The sequence below is a fragment of the Sapajus apella genome, unplaced genomic scaffold (assembly GCF_009761245.1).
Source record: "Sapajus apella isolate SASKATOON/1434 unplaced genomic scaffold, GSC_monkey_1.0 scaffold39, whole genome shotgun sequence".
Classification (NCBI taxonomy): Eukaryota; Metazoa; Chordata; class Mammalia; order Primates; family Cebidae; genus Sapajus; species Sapajus apella.
Window position 1 is genome coordinate 4,405,778 of NW_022436979.1, and position 18,054 is coordinate 4,423,831.

General features: G+C 33.7%; 1 long non-coding RNA gene across 1 annotated transcript; it reads left to right on the forward strand.

Moving 5' to 3' along the window:
* Nucleotides 1-2,122: 2,122 nt before the first annotated feature.
* On the forward strand, nt 2,123-13,799 carry LOC116565107. The gene is made up of 3 exons (XR_004275261.1): nt 2,123-2,312; nt 2,898-2,900; nt 13,786-13,799. It is a non-coding gene; the product is annotated as an uncharacterized LOC116565107 (long non-coding RNA).
* The last annotated feature ends 4,255 nt before the right edge of the window (nt 13,800-18,054 follow it).

The window sequence follows — 18,054 nt, forward strand, 5'->3', positions numbered from 1 at the left end:
AATGCCTTTCTTCATTTTGCTCAAAACAACTTTGGCTTTCAGGGTATTTTTTTTGGTTCCATATGAATTTTAGGCCTGTTTTATACATTGCGGTGAAAAATGTCATTGGAATCTTGATAGGAATTGTATTGAATCTATAGATAGTTTGGGATATTATAGACATTTTCAACAATATTGATTCTTCCAATTTATGAACCCACTTTTTTGTATTTTCTTCAATTTCTTTCATCAATGATTCATAATTTTTACTGTGCAGATATTTCACCTTTTTGGTTAAACTTATTTCTAAATATTTTACTATTTTTTGTGGCTTTGGAAGTGGAATTTTTTCTCAACTTCTTTCCAGATAGTTTAATGTTAGTGTATAGAAATGCTGCTGAATTTTTATTTTTTTTTCCTGCAACTTTACTGTATTGGTTTATGAGTTCTAACAGCTTTTTGGTAGAGTCTAGATTTTTTCTGTATATAGGGTAATGTCATCCTCAAACAGATAGCGTTTTATTTCTTTATTTCTGATTTGGATGCTTTTTATTTTTGTCTCTAGCCCAATTTCTTTTGCTGGATGTACCATACTATGTTGAATAGAAGTGATGAAAGTCAACATTCTTTCCTTATTACTGATGTTAGAGAAAAAGCTTTGCATTTTTCACCGTTAAATATAATGTCACTGTGAGCTAGTCATGTATGGCTTTTATTATATTGCATTACCTTCTTTCTATACTTAGTTTGTTAAGTATTCTTATCATGAAACAGTATTGAATATTGTGAAATCCTTTTTCTGCATCTATTGAGATGATCATGCAGATTTCCTCTCATTCTGTTAATGAGTCGCATAACATTTAGTGATACATATGTTGATCCATCATTGCTTTTGAGAAATAAATCCTACTTAATCATGGCATATGACCCTTTTTATTTGCTGTTTTGTTGAGAATCCTTCTATCTAGGTTCATCAGCAATATTGACTTGTAATTTTCTGTATTTTTTTTGTAGTGTTTTCTGTGTCTGTGACATGAGGGTAATGCTGGCTTCATAAAATACATTTGTACATATTTCCTGTTTAACTTTTTGAAAGTGTTTGAGGAAAATTGGTACCGGTTCTTCTTTAAATACTTGCTAGAATTTAGTAGTGAAGCCATGATTTTCTAGGTGTTTTTTGTTGAGTGGTTTTAGATTACTGATTCAGTCTCCTTACTTGTTAAGGAGAGTTGGCCTAAACAGATTTTCTATTCCTTCATTATTTAATCTTGATAAGTTTTCTATTATGATCCCAGGTGTTTCTGAGGTGTCCATTGTAATGTCTCCTTTTTCATTTCTGATTTTATTTGAGTCTTCTTTTCTCTTCATTAGTCTAGTTAAAGACTTGTCAATTTTGTTAGTCTTTTCAAAAAATCAACTCTTGTTTCATTGATCTTTTTAACACTTCTATTTCATTTTCACATTTCTATTTCATCTGTACTTAGTATTTCCTTCCCTTTACTAACTTTGAACTTATTTTGCTATTTTTCTAGTTCCTTGAGTTATAACGTTAAATTTTTTATTTGAGCTCTGTCTTTTTTTTGATATACATGTTTATTTTTATAAACTTTTCTCTAATAATTGCTTTTCCTGGATTCCATAAGTTTTAGTGTGCTGTGTGCCCATTTTCACTTATATTGACGACTTTTTAAATTTTCTTTAAATTTCTTCTTTGATTTTTTTTTTTTTTTTTTTTTTTTGTGATGGAGTCTTGCTCTATCACCCAGGCTGGAGCCCAATAACACAACTTTGGCTCATGCAACCTCTGCCACCTGGGTTCAAGCAATTCTCCTGGCTCAGCCACCTGAGTATCTAGGATTACAGGCAAGTCCCACCACACCCAGATAAATACTGTATTTTTAATAGAGACGGGGTTTCACCAGTTGGTCAGGCTGGTTTTGAACTCCTGGCCTCATGATCTGCCTGCCTCTGCCTCAGCCTCCCAAAGGACTGGAATTATAGGTGTGAACCACCGCATCTGGCTTGATCCATTTTTTTAAAGGAGTATGGCACTGAATTTGCAGACATATGTGAATTTTTCAAAATTTTTACCATTTTTGACATCTAGTTTCATATCATTGTGATCAAAATACTTGATATTACTTCAATCTTCTTAAATTTGTAAAGAGTTGTTTTGTGGCCTAGCATGTGATCTATTCTGGAGAATGTCTCATATGTGCTTGAGAAGAATATTATTCTGCTGTTGTTGGGTGGCATATTCTGTACATGTTTGTTAGGTTCATTTGGTCTACAGTGTAGCTCAAGTTCAATGTTGCCTTATTGATTTTCTTCCTGTGTGATCTGTCCATTGCTAAATGTCAGTTATTGAAATCTCATACGATTATTGTCTTGTGTTCTAACTCTCCCTTCAGATTTATTTATATTTGCTTTACATATTTAGATGTGCAAATGTTGTATGGATATATATATACAATTGTTTTATCCTCTTTATGAATTGATCACTTTATCATTATATAATGATCCTCTTTGTCTCTTTATGCGGTTTTTGTCTTGAAGTCTATTGTATCAGGTAAAAATATAGCTAACCCTGTTTCCTCTTGGCTGTCATTTGTATTGAATATTTTTATTTTATCATTTTGCATACCTTTATGTGTGCCTTTAGAGATAATGTGAGTATCTTATAGGCAGTGTGTAGGTGGGTCTTGTTTCTTTGTCCATTCAGTCATGCTCTGTCTTTCGATTGGTATCGAAAAGACACTTGTAAATGGGATTTAACCCATTTACATTCAAGATAATTATTGACATTTAAGGATTGACTGTTGCCGTTTGGTTGATTTATTTTTTTGGTTGTTTTGTAAATTGTTTGTCCTTTCTTTCTTACTTATTTTGTTTCTTTGTGATTAGATAACTTTATCTAGAGGGTCGCTTTAATTTCTTTCTTTTTGTCTTTTTGTATCTACTATAGACTTTTGCTTTGTGATTACAATGAGGCTTACCTCAAACATCTTATTGTTGTAACAGATATTTTAAGTGGGTAATAACTTAACTTTGATTGAATAAAATTACACTACACTTCTATCTACATACATTTTATGTTTTAAATATTAAAATTTATACACTTTTATGTTGTACGTCCCTTAATAAATTATTATAACTATTATTACTTTTAAGTGCTTTGTTTTTAACCTTCATACTAACAATAAAGTGAATTACACATCACCATTTCAGTATCAGAGTATTCTGTATTTGTATACTTACTTTTACCAGTGAGTTTTATACTTTCATATATTTTTGTTTTACTAATTGGTATTCTTTTCTTATAAATTGAATAACTCTCTTTAGCATTTCCTGTAAGGCAGGTCTGGTAGCAATAAATACCTTATTTGTTGTTTCTCTAGGGAAATCTTTATATATCCTCCATTTCTAAGGAATAGCTTTGTACAGTATAGTATTCTTGATTTGAAGACTTTTTCTTATTTTATATCAACACTCTGAATATATCATTCCATTCTCTCCCGGTCTCTAAGGTGTTTGCTGGGAAGTTTACTGTCAGGCATATTAGCAATCCTATATATGTAATTTGTCTCTTTTTCCTTGTTAGTTTGAACATTCTCTTGGTTTTTGATGATTTAAATATACTATGTCTATGTCTTGGTGTAGTCACACTTGAATTGAATCTGATTGGAGACTTCTGACCTTCCTGTACCTGGATAATTTTAGCTTTCTCCACATTTGTAAAGTTTTCTGCTATTATTTCTTTAAATAAGCTTTTCACCTTTTTACCTTTTTTTTTCTTCTTTGAACCCCTATAACTTGAATATGTTCTCTTTGATGCTCTACTACAAATCCCATAAGCTTTCCTCATTCCTTTTTATTGTTTTCCCTTTTCTTCCCCTAACTATATATTTTCAAATAATCTGTCTTTTATTTCACAGATTTCTTCTGCTTGATCAATTCTGCTGTTGATCCTCTCTACTGCATTTTTATTTTATTTATTGCATTTTTTAACACCAGAATTCTGGTTTTTTTTTTTTTTTTTTTTGGTTATCATTGTTTGTTTATTTTTAATTTCAGTCTATTTAATTTCTAATTTTGGTCATTAATTGTTTTCCTTATTTCACTGAATTATTTCCCTGTATTTTTTGAAGTTTGCTAGCTTCCTTAAAGTAACTATTTTGAATTTATTGTCAGTAAGTTTGTACATATCCATTTTTGGAGGATCAGATATGGTGGGATTTTTGTTGGTTTGGTGTTATTATATCTTTTTTAAAATTGTTCCTTTTGTTATTGCTTTAAGTTGGTGTTTGCACATTTGGTAGAGCAATCACCTCTTGTACACTTTACAAGGTAGTTTCTCTGTGGAAAGGTCTTTCTCTGGGTGAAAGCAAGAACACTTACTTGGTGAGACGAGGTAGTTTTGGCATCAGTGAAGGTGCCTGCTGTTAGTCTCTGTGCAGCACTGTCAAATAAGGTTGGTGTTGCTAACTATTGCAAAGTGGCTGATGTTATGAATCTCAGCCATGGCAGTGAGGGGTGTTCATCTTTGATGACCGTACTTGCTAAGATTGTCAGAATCTCTCTTGGCACTGAATCTGGCTTGTTGGCTTGCTTACAATGGCAGTTGCACTGGTGTTTGATGAGTGATGCCCATGAAGTAGCCATGGAGCTGAGGCTTGAAGTATGGGCACATGTCGAAGGTGTATGTCTCTGGAATTAGGGCAGTATTTACTTTGGTGTCCTGGACACAGACAACCGTGATGCTGAGTTGGTGATAGTATGTATGGTAGGGATATCTGTGAAGTAACCAGGTAGCTAAGAATGGGAACACAGGCATGAGCAAAGTTAGAGTAGCTCTGTAGTCAGGGCATGATCTAACTCTTTATGGTGGCTGAACTGGCAGCTGAAACATGAGTACATGCAGCAAGGGCTTGGCTTAGGGGCTGTAGTACAAACCAGCTTAGTATGGTGTTGGCTTTGGTATCTGCAACATGAGTGAGCCCAGTGTAGCCACAGAGCCAGGGGCTGGGTGTGAGCATTTGTGGAGTACCCACAGTTCTGTGGTTGCACATGTGCAGAATTGGGAGAGCTGGTGGCTCCTTTCCCCAAAAAAATGAACATCATCCAGCTACTGGAAGCATAGGGCTCAGCTACATCTCCCTTTCCTGGTTTCCCTGCCAGGAGTGACTCTTGGTTACCTAGGTAGAAAGAGATGCCAGTGTCCTTTGCGAAGCATGCTGTTGAAGACTACAGTGGTTTCCACTTCTTGGCTGATGCTGACTGTCTGTGCCTTTCTTTTTTGCTCCTAGCCACCTCCTGGGTCTCAGGTATGTTGATGTTACCAATAATTCTTTCTATGTGAATGTTCTTTGAGCTTTTTTTCTTTTTTTTCTACATTGCATTGCTATAAATTTTTTAATGGGCCCTCTAGCTTTCTCTGGGCTATTGTGCTTTGTGAATAGCTGTCTATAGCTGTTTTCTTGGGAGACAATGTAAGATGGTATCTCCCACTCTGCCATCTTGGTCCCATAATCTACTTCAACATTTGGATTAACAAAACATCATGACCTCAATTATAATGAAATTTGCCATTTCTGTCAGAGTGTTAGTGGTATCACAATTTTCATTACAAATCCTCTTTTCTGTGGCTTATAGCACATGACACTAATTTACATGAGGATGAAAGTTGACATTAAAAGTGGTTCAGCTCACATAAAAATTCCTTTCAAAATAAAAAAAAATGTATTTGCCACTGAGCAATCAACTAAACAAGAATTTATCTAAAAGGCTATTTTTTGGGGGCTGAAACAAAAAGTTATTCTAAACAATAAAATTTTACCAGCAGTTAGCCTTTTTTCTCATAATCGTTTCTACTGACATTTAGAATGTAATGCAATAGCTATTTTATACTCAAGTACGTTGCCTCTAAATAGTCGTATTAGTTTTTTTTAACCAATTTTATTCTAGTAATAAACTGGCCAATTACTTATTGTTTTCCAATAGTTAAGTTGCTATTATAGCAGTTTAAATAAATGAGTTTGAGGCTTGGATATATATCTTCTTGCATAATCATATCACTATCTTTACCACATTATGTACATCATAAATTGGGAAGTTGATTAAAATTGTCAAGTCCCTGCATGCATGAAAAAGTTTTAAAATGAAACAATTTTAAAATTATTGATTTTTCTAGACACATGAAAAGTTGAGAATGAAATGATAAAAAATAAAGTAGGGTCTTTTGAGTACCATTCGACATTGCCAAAGCTGTGTAAAATTTTGCCTTTTGTTCTCCAATTTTTCTGATTTCGTGTTTTTAAATAGTATCTGGTAAATTAATGCATGGTTACTTGCTTCACTACATGGCCTTATCGTTGGGGCTAGAAATGAGTCAACCATCCTTATTGCTGAGTGTTCTTGTCCTCCATAGGTATTAAACACCTATATTGGGTCAGATTAAACATGAACATAATTCTGGATTCTGGTGGAGATTAAATGAAAACATACTTAATCTGGGTCATGCTGACCCTACATTTAACCTTAGACTTTATTAATTTGATTTGACTGTTAAAGTTCAAATTCATCAATGATTGTATTTAGCACAGTATTATTAGCCTCAGATATAAAAATTGCTTTGTTATAGAAATATTAAGATTTAAGCACTCTGAGTTTAGAAATGTTCATTAGAATAAATTTTTATAGCCTATTACTTTTAGGTAGAAACTAAAAAAACTTAAGAAAAAATAAATCACACATATTGTTTTTCTCATTTTTATTGTTAGGGTGTTAAAAATGGATGAGAAGTTAGTTTTGAACACAATAATTAGAAAGTTATTTTAGTTTTGCCAGGTCAATGACAATTACGTGTGATGTACTGACATTTTCTGGAAAAGTCTCGAGGAAAACCTTCTCATGATGAGTTTCCCCACTGGAAGTATTAAAAAGAATGACTAGATTACAAATATCTAGTTTCCTTTACTTAACATTATTGACTCCAGTCCAGTTATATAGGTAATGAATATAACAAACAGAGAACAATTGTACAAGACTAGCACTGTATAATAGAACTTTCTGTGATCATGGACATGTTGTATATCTGTACTGTCTAATAGAGTACCCACTAGCCACATATGATGGTTGAGCAATTGAAATGCAGCTAGTATGGCTAAGAAACTGAATTTTAACTTTCATTTAATTAAAATAAATTTATATAATTAAAATTTGATTTTAAGCTATAATTAATAAAAACTTTAATTTTAAAACTCACATGTAATTAGTGGCTACAATATTGGACAATGAAGCATGATTTTCTGCAATGTATGAAAACTAGTTTACTTGCATCAAAATTACTTAAGGTCAACTGAGACATTTATTATATGCAAATTCCTGAAACTCACACCCAAACTTGTGAATCATAAATCCTGAGGAAAGGGTTCAGGAATTCGCATGTATTAACAAGAAAATAAAGGAGCTTATGGTAACAATCATTCAGGACTCTCCTTTAATATCTACTTTTTAGAAAAATTTACCCTGACCCACAAGCATCCCTAGTCACTCTAACACTTTTCTTCGTTTGTCTTTTTTTGTTTTGTTTTGTTTTTGATACAGGGTCTCACTCTGTTGCACAGGCTGGACTGCAGTGGCACAATCTCAGCTCATCCCAACATTCACCTCACAGGCTCAAGCAATCCTCCCACTTTAGCCTCCCGAGTAACTGAGAGTACAGGAACACAACACCATGCCTGTTTAACTTTTTAAATTTTTGGTAAAAATGGGGTTTTACCATGTTGCCCAGACTGATCTCAAACTCCTGAGCTCAAGCAATGTGACTTGGCTTCCCAAAGTGCTGGGAGTACAGGTGTGAGCCATCATGACCAGCCATCATTTATCTTCATATACTTATTACTACTTGATATAATATTATATACTTTTTTTTCCAGATTTTCTTCTTTATTACCATAAATCTTGTGAGGGCAGGAACTTCACCAGTGTTCCTCTCTTTTGTTTTCTTTCCTCTGCATTTGAAACTGATAAGGTAGGCTTGAAATGGAGTAGAAATTCATTCACTGAGGTTGTTGCAATATTCTTTTTTTTATTGTTGTTATACTTTAAGTTTTGGGATACATGTACAGAACGTGCAGGTTTCTTATATAGGTATATATGTGGCATGGTGGTTTGCTGCACCCAGCAATGTGTCATCTACATCAGTTATTAATGCCACTCCTCCCTTATCTCCCTACCCCCTGATACCCCTCCCCTGGCTCCCCACCCCCAACAGGCCCTGGTCTGTGATGCTCCCCTCTCTGTGTCCTTGTGCTCCCATTGTTCAACTTCCACTTATGAGTGAGAACATGTGGTGTTCTGTTTCTGTGTTCGTTTCTGAGAATGATGGTTTCCAGCTTCATCCATGTCCCTGCAAAGGACGTGAACTTAACCTTTTTATGGCTGCATAGTATTCCATGGTGTATATGTGACACGTTTTCTTTATCTAGTCTATCATTGATGGGCATTTGGGTTGGCTCCAAGTCTTTGCTATTGTGAATAGTACTGCAGTAAACATACATGTGCATGTGTCTTTATAGTAGAATGATCTATAATCCTTTGGGTATATACCCAGTAATGGGATTGCTGGGTCAAATGGTATTTCTGGTTCTAGATCCTTGAGGAATCACCACACTGTCTTCCACGATGGTTGAACTAATTTACACTCCCACCAACAGTGCAAAAACATTCCTATTTCTCCAGCATCTGTTGTTTCCTAACTTTTAATGATTTCCATTCTAACTGCTGTGAGATGGTATCTCAATGTGGTTTTGATTTGCATTTCTCTAATGACCAGTGATGATGTGCTTTTTTCCTATGTTTGTTGGATGCATAAACGTCTTCTTTTGAAAAGTGTCTGTTCATATCCTTTGCCCACTTTTTGATAGGATTATTTGTTTTTTCTTATAAATTTGTTTAAGTTCCTTGTAGATTCTGGATATTATCCCGTTGTCAGACGAATGGATTTCAGAAATTTTCTCCCATTCTATAGGTTTCCTGTTCACTCAGCCTCAAATCTCCTTAAACTGATAAGCAACTTCAGCAAAGTCTCAGGATACAAAATCAATGTGCAAAATCACAAGCCTGCCTATACCCCAATAATAGAAAAACAGAGAGCAATATTCTTTACTATTCCATGACTGAGATGAAAAAAGTGTAAATATATATACTAAAAGTTGTTGCTTACAGAGGGTGGAATTAGAAGTGCTTTATTCTGTTGTTTTTTTTTTTAAATACTTTTCCATTTTATGTAAATTTTATGCATTGAACATATAGTACTTCACAATCAGAAAAAGCAACATTTAAAACATGCGGCATTTAAAACCAATTTTATTTTAACATGCAATGTAGATTTTAGCTCTTTCATTGTGTTATGCAGTGCCAACTGTGGTTGACTAAGATAATAAGCACTAGGTACATTTAACAGTTCTCTAAAATTACACAGAAAGAGAGAATCTCAAATGGTCTTTTAAATCACCACAAGGGAATTTAAACAAAAGTGTAAGGTTTTGCCGATAATTAGTATAAGGTTTTATAGAGAAGATGGTTTATAGAATGAAGAAAGGAGTGAGCAAAAAAGAAAATATCTTAAAAATTTAACTTTAGTGTTCTTCTTGAAGTCTACATTCCAAGGATGGAGTGACTCCTATAAAGAAGCTTTTTATTGTGGGTTTTCTAAGTCAACTTAATTACATCTGTCACTTGTATCTCCAGCACTCACATTTGTACTCAATATTTAACTGATTATACCCAGGCATCATTTCTAGATGCATACTGGATATAATGTTGCTGTTCTCACTCTCAGTGCGTGATTCACAAGGAGATAAGAGCACTGTTGTCTGCATTTTGGGACCTATGTGGTTTATTCAACTATACATAATGCATAATCTGCCACTTGGTAGACAGATAAGGTGCACGCTGTTCTGGTTGCTGTTTTGAAATACAGTAATCACTAAAATTATTATTTTTGTTTTCTATGAAATTGGCATTTAAATATAGAAACGTTATGTGTATGCATACATAACACAAATACCATTAAAAAGATCCAATCATATTTATATATTTTTTTTCAAATTAGCTGATCAGGAGTTGTAATAACACATTGCTTTTAATTTTCAGTATATTTAACTGTAAGAGGTATTGATAAAGTTGAAATTCTGGTCGGGTGAGGTGGCTCACATCTGTAATCCCAGCAATTTGGGAGGCAGAGGTGGGCAGATCACAAGCTCAATTCACAGGCCAATATGGTGAAACCCCATCTCTACTAAAAATACAAATATTAGTTGGGTGTGGCAGCACATGCCTGTAATACCAGCTACTCAGAAGGCTGAGGCAGGAGAATCTCTTGAACCCAGGAGGTAGAGGTTACAGTGAACCAAGATCATGCCACTGCACTCCAGCCTGGGAGACAGAGTGAGAGACTCCAGCTCAAAACAAAACAAACAAAAAAAAGTGATATTTCAATTATAAGTAGTTAGGCTGATTTTGTTTTTAGTTGCTAGTTTAGTATAATAGTTGTCATTTTCAGGAGAAAATGGATATAAAATGAAATCTTTTTTCCTCCATTAAGGAATCCGACACTTGAAAAGATTGATTCTGTAAATAATTTAAATGGGGATATGAGGGATTAACTAAAGTATATAATTTTAAAGCCAAAAGGAAAAATACAGAAAGAGCAATAGAACCTCCAATTTTGGTTAGCAGTATATAGGTTGTATGAAAGGAAAAGTACTAACCAGGGGTTGAGTTGACTGGAATTCAGATGTGTCTTTTCCATTCCTTGCATGGCTGACCGTGGGCAAACTACCAAACCTTTTTGAGTTTCACTTTAAAACACGAAAAATCTAGTAATTAGACTGATCTTGCAAATCAAAAAGTCACTTTACCCCCATGCAATTTTCTTTTACAGTTTACCACCTACACAATTTTCTCTTACACTTTGAAAGATGATATGTCAGGTATTGTTACTTTTCCAGCTGAGGCATGGTACACATGTGGAGCAGGCTTGGAGTTCAGTTCGGAGCTTTAATTAGCAGATTTGCTAAATAACAGAGACAAACTCATGCAGTTATCCTCTCTTAGCTCATCACCCACTTTGGGAAGAGCGATGATAAAAATCTCTTTTCATGAAGAGAATTCAAGAGCTGAGTAGGATCAGTAATAACTACTGCTGGATTACCTGTCAGTGGCCTCTTCAGAGCACAACCCTGCTTCTTGGCTAGACTGAAACTAAATGAAATCAGTAATTTCTGACCTGACTTGTATGTCAGCAGTAGAAATTCATCAGAATCCTACTAACGTCTCTTTGCATTTGCCTATGTACATTGCCCTTCTGAAAGATGGCTTGATTTGGGAAAGTTTATAATTTGGTTCCCCCAAACTGAAATGACATTTGTTATGAATAGAGTGGCTTTCTTTCAGCTTAAATCTTCTCTTCATTTATTGTCAGCGATTGCATTCAGACAAACTAGTATAAGATGCTCATTTTAATAACTATATAATGAAAACTCAAGAAGCTGTAATTGAGAACCAGAAATGAGACTTTGCCAGCAACCTAGAAGCCTAACCCTCTTGTGCACTCCTCCCTAATCACAACTCCATCTCTTCCCGTTAGACTACTTTTATAATAAACATTTTTCTACCTTTCCTAGCATTTTACATTCTATGTTTAGATTCCTAAAAATAAATTTCCTTATTTTTGAACTTGCATAAACAGATTCATTAAAGAAAATTGTAGCTTTCCATTTTCTGCTTTTTATCTCAACATGATTTTAGGAATTTTATTCAAGATGTTGGATGATGCTATAGTTTGCTTGATTTGTTTTTTACTACGGAGTCCTCAAGAGAAAGAGTAGTTTTCATCCATTCTATTGTTGATGCACAGGTATGTTATTTAATTTTTAGCTATCAAAGAAGTCCTGCTATTAACATTGTTATCAGTGCTGTTCATTGTGGAGATTATTCTTTGACTCTTGTACTCTTTTGTATCTGTGTCTTAGGAATGGAATTGCTGGGTAAGACAATGCAAATGTATCTTGAGAGATCTAGACCATGAAGTCATTTGGGACTAGAGTTTTGGGAAAGATTTTGAATACCAGTTTAATTACTTTAATAATTATGGATAGGACTATGCAAGTTTGTGAGTTCTCTTAATATTTTTCTTAGAATTTGCCTTTTTATTTAAATTTTAAAATGCATGAGCATAAATTTACTCTTAAAATCCTCTTTTGCAGTATTTTGATAACTCTCCTATTTTCATTTGTGATACTAGGTTTTAAATCTTCTTTCTTGAGTTTTTTTTTTTTTTTCTCTCTTTCTATATATTGCTCCAGTGGTTTGTCAATTTTTTAAAAAAAACTCTAAAGATAAGTTTCTGGCTTGATCTTGATCCTTCCTGTTTTTATTTGTTTCTATTTTATTATTTTTTTGTTTGTTTTTGTTTGTTTTGGTGCTGTTATGCTGTTGATATTAAAATGGATGCCTGGTCTGTTAATCTACAACATTTTTTAAAAATGTTACTTTAAGTTCTAGGATACATGTGCAGAACTTGCATGCTTGTTACATAGGTATACATGTGCCATAGTGGCTTGCTGCACCTATCAACCCATCATCTAGGTTTTAAGCCCCACATGCATTAGGTGTTTGTCCTAATGTTCTCCCTCCCCTTGCCCCCCACCCACCAACAGGCCCCAGTGTGTGATATGTTCCCCTCCCTGGGTCCATGTGTTCTCATTTACAACATTTCTTTTTTATTGATATATACATTTAATCATGTGATGACTTTATAATATGTCAACTTGGCTAAATCGCCCATAATTACTTGTATGTTTCCAGTTAAAGTGTGTTATGAGAGGCTTGTGTACAATAATTAGATTGCACGGATGAAGCAACAGCTCATTTGGTATCTCATCTCCTGAGTTTTTGACCACTGACCTGCTGACTTAAACCTCTGGTGTAAGGCAACGTGGGGACCTGCAATTGCTCCACCTTCTTCTGTTACTCTTTTAGTATCTGTGACTCTGGAGTCAGGTGTATGTATTTAGTTCCATTGAAAAGAGCCTTGGCTTCTACAGAACGCTCAGACAACCAATGCCACAGACAGCAATAAGTGATATGAGTTTTAGTATTTTCTCCTGAGTTCTGGCTTTGCTTGTGAGTCCTAGCTTGTTTTTATTCTCCTCGACTCTTCATCCACCTTTCTTCTCAACTGTCTGCCCTGTGGATAATACGCTCCAACATCAGCTGTGTTACAGACATCTTAACCAGCTTCCAAAATTCTGTAAGGTTTATGCTTTGTAATAAATCTCTTAATATTAATATATGACACTTAGTGATTCATGTCTCTGGTTGAATCCTGATTGGTATAGAATTTATGCATTTTTCTCTAGGTTTTTCTGTGACCATCCCTTTTATATTTTATGTCTTGAAACACGATTGTAGCTCTTTCTTTAATTCATGAATTTTTATACATATATTTTGGATTTCCAAACATTTAAGATATTTCCTAATACTAAAAATATTTATCATTTTATAGCTGATTTTGTATTTAATTACATATTAAGAAAATACGCTCATTGCAACTTTTGAGAATTGTGAGTTTCTTTGCAGTTATATATGATGAATCTTTGCAAATGTTCTGTGTTTGAAAATGATATATACTCTCCAGTCATTTGGTAATTGTTTCCTAAATATAATAATTATGCCAAGAATTTATCATGTTAAAATTTTCCATATTCTTCTTCATTTTGTATCCTCCTGTTTTATCAGTTATCAGTTGTTGAGGTTATTGTTTTCATTTTTTTTATTTAGTTCTTTTTTTAAACAACCTTATTAAGGTATAATTGATACATAAAAAATATCTAATATGCACCATTAATGAGTTGGAACAAATAAAATACCCATGATACTGTCATATAATCAAGGTAATAGACTTATCCAAACCTCCCACAGTTTCCAGGTGTTCTCTATTTTTTTTCTCTTTTTTTTTTGTGTTAGGAAAACTTAACATGATTTACCTCAAAATCTGACTCCAATGTTGGAGTGCATGATTCCATATTGTTAATCATAGCCACTGTTTTGTACAGAGAATCTCTAGAACTTAGTCATCTAGCAAAACAGAAACTTTATACCAATTGAACAACTCCCCATTTTCCCCACCCCATAACTTGTAGCAACACTGTTGTAGTCTTTGCTTCTATTAATTTGACTATTTTAGATACTACATTTAAGTAAAATCATGTAACTGGTTTCTGTAACTGGCTTATATTGTTTAGCACAATATCTCCAGGTTCATCCATGTTGTTACAAATAGCAGAAGTTCCTTTTTCTAAGGATGAATAGTTTTCATTATATATATATATATATATATACACACACTTTTTTCTTTATTCATCTCTCAGTGGGCACTTGTGTTGTTGTAATATCTTGGCAATTGTGATTGATGCTGCAATCAACATGGGAGTGCCAATATCTCTTGAAAATCCTGACTTCAATTCCCTTGGGTATATACCCAAAAATAGGATTGGCGAATTATATGTAAAAGCTCTCCTTTTAATTTTTTGAGGAACTTTCGTTCTGTTTTTCATAACTTTTATGTCTTCTACCAAACAGCTTTTACGCTTCTACCAAGAATGTACAAGGGTTCCAATTTCCCCATATCTTCAGCACTTGTAATCTTTTATTTTTATTTTTTGCAACAGACATACTATATCTTTTTGTAGCTTTGACTTGTCTTTCTCTGATACTTAATAATTGAGCATCTTTTCATAGACATCTTGTCAATTTATGTGTCTGTTGGTGAAATATCTGTTCAAATCCTTTGGCTGTTTTTCAGTTGGGTTATTGTCTGTTTGAAATTGCAGTGGTCTCATATATTTTTAGAAATTAACTGCTTATCAGTTATACGATTTCCAAATATTTTCTCCCATTCTGCAAATTGACTTTTTTTTCTGTAGAATTTTTCCTTTGCTATGCAGATACTTTTTTGTTTTATGTATTCTCATGTCTATTTTTCCTTTTGCGGCCAACTTTTGGTATCAGATCCAAAAAAATCATTGCAAAGACCAATGTAAAAAAGTTTTCCCCTATGCTTTCTTCAAGGAGTTTCAGTATTTACATTTAAGTCTGTATTGTCTTTAAAGAAAAGATCTTGAAAGTATTTTAACATGGCTTGAAAAGCTCTAGTTATGACCAAACGTTTTAGAAATTAAGAAAACAATCCTATTTATAAAAGCATTAGCAAGATGCTTGTATCTATTTTTAAGCCTGCATTACCTCTGGCCTGCTCTCTAGTGTATCCTGACAAATAGTCTCCTTACTGCTTGAGTTCATGTAAACAACACAGCTTTTGAGAAGCCTTTCTTCATTGCCTCTACATGGAAAAAAATATTCCTCTCCAGATCTCTTGTAAGTTTGTAAGTCTCTTATATTGTGTTTAAAATCTCCTCTTATCTCTTTGGGTTGACAAGAAATTTCACCTCCATCACTAGTAGACACTGTCCTCTTGGGTTGTGCCTTCCCATCAAAAACCGGAGGACAACGCTTGGGGTCACTGCTTCTGAGACATCTGTTGTTTGAGTATTTATCAATCTCTCAGGTCTTAACAGTCAGTCCTCATGATTTTCTGCTCTCCTTGGGCCACCAGTGAGTTTGGCAAGGCTGAGAGGAGGAATTTCAATAAAAAGGCAAACTAGTAATACTCATAAATTTTAATTGTTCACTAACAATGGCACTAGTGATAATATTATATTAAAATATGAAGACTGTATAGTATAGGAAAAATCAATAAAACTGAATATGTTAAAATTAAAACCTATTAGAAATATCAGACAAAATATCAGTCTAGCAAAAATATAAATTTTAAATATATGCCTTAGTTCTGGCTGCTAAAACTAAGTATCATGGACTGCGTGTCTTATGAATAACAGAATTTTATTGCTCAGAATTTTGGAGGCTGGACATCTGAGATCATATTGCCAATGTTGTCAGGTTTTGGTGAAGACCTTCTCCAGGACTGCACTGACTTCTCACACGGCTGAGAGCTGGGGTGCTCTCTACAATCTCTTTTATAGGGGCAATAATCCCATGCATGAAGGCTCCACCCACACAAATTTAATTACCTCCTATTACCATTATATTAAGGGTTAGGATTTCAATACATGAATTTGGGTGGGGTGGCACAATCATTTAGTCCGTAACAAAATAATATCATAAGCTGATAAAATTAATATAATAAATGTTATCCAAAAAACAGTGCTTTATGAACTGAAGAAAATTTAATTCCCTGTGATTATTAAAAGTTATATAATGCAATGTAATGTCTTTGTAAAACTGGAATCCTCCAGAAAAGTGAATTGATGTGATAATTTCCAGCTGAGTACACTTCTATATTAGAGTTTCCACCTGTTGGAAAGGTATTTCCAACAGTGGGAAAAGGTATTAGTAGACATTTATAAACTAACTCCAAATATTTCCCCATGAGTTTCTCATTTTTAAATAATCATCAGAAGTACAATTAATAACACTGTAGACACTTTCCAACACCTACCCCACAATACAACGCAGTGTCAATTTGATACTATCATATTTATATTTAATTTGTTCAAGGGTCTTTGAAATATGGTAATAATTGTGTTTAAAGTAGAAGTTTTACAAAGATAGAATATAGTTACTTACTGAAATGTGTACAGGGGTAGATCTGTCTAAACTTGTAGACAGCACTTCATTGTGTCTTTTTTTGGCACATATTGTTGAACTACAGCACTGATTTTGTTATCAAGATATACATGACTAACATATCAAGTTCTTTTAAACACAGAAATAATAACATTGCATTAAGAAGTATCAGTATTTTCATACATAATACCTGGTATTCTGGCTGCTGCTTATAGATGCTGAGCATTAGCTTTAGGTGTCCCAGAGACCTCAACTATACATCCTCTCAGAGTTCTGGCTATCCTTCCAGGTCACAAACTCTAGACAGTGCTCAGGTTCCCAACCCTCAAACCCCTTTTTCTGTCTGATGAAATATCTTTTTTCTATATCCCTTCTTGCTGTGGGATTCCTGACATTGTGTCTTCAACGAAGTTAAGATTTCACGAAAATAAAATTTAGTTTTCTACATGCAAAAAGCCACAAAACACAAAAATTAAAATGGTCTAGTAATATGCTTGGAATGCAGGAAAGGAAAAAAATACGGTGAACAAAACATATGTTAATGTTTCAACAAGATAGCGAGCATAAAAGAAACAAACTTGTCATTCAGTTCAATATTGTATTCATTTTATTTTTTATTGAAATCTATATTGCTGTATGCATTAATGAATTTTTTATTTCAAAATATGTAGTCTAAATCAACTTTTAGTGTCAATATAGTGATTTTGGGGATAGCTATGAATATATTCTTACTCTCTATAAGTTTATATTTAGAAAGAAAATAAGTTAATGTAAATAAATTAATATAATTCTCTGAAAAATAAGTTAAACTATGTCACTATAATAATTTATTAAAGGCATATAAAAACCATACCAAAAATTTGTCTTTGTGTAAGTCATCACTCTTCTTATCTGTGAAGTAGGTCCTAAAGCTTTTCTCAGGAATAAAGCATTTTCTGTTTTTAATATTGTGAGAATATAACATCATCTTGGCAGAGGGTATGTTCTCAGTGAAACTATCCTAACAGATAGTTGAGTCAAGCAATGCCAACTCCCTCTCCCTATTTCTAAAGGATTTTGTGAACAAACTGTGTTTATTAAGAAACAGTTAAGGAATAGCTATTGGTTAAATGAGTACAAAAATGGATAAGTTTATGTCTAAACACATTAGTTTATAATTTTCCTTTTATGTGACCCAAAATTATCTTCACACTACGGCAACATAAACTGCCAATAATATTTTTCACTTTTGTTTATATCAGCATAGGAGACTTGAAGAGATCAAGTGATTTTCTTAAAGAGGCCTTGATTTATTGGCAGTACTGAGAACACAATCTAGGCTTTTCTGCCTTTATGTTTAGAGTTTTGCCACCAGGCAGTATG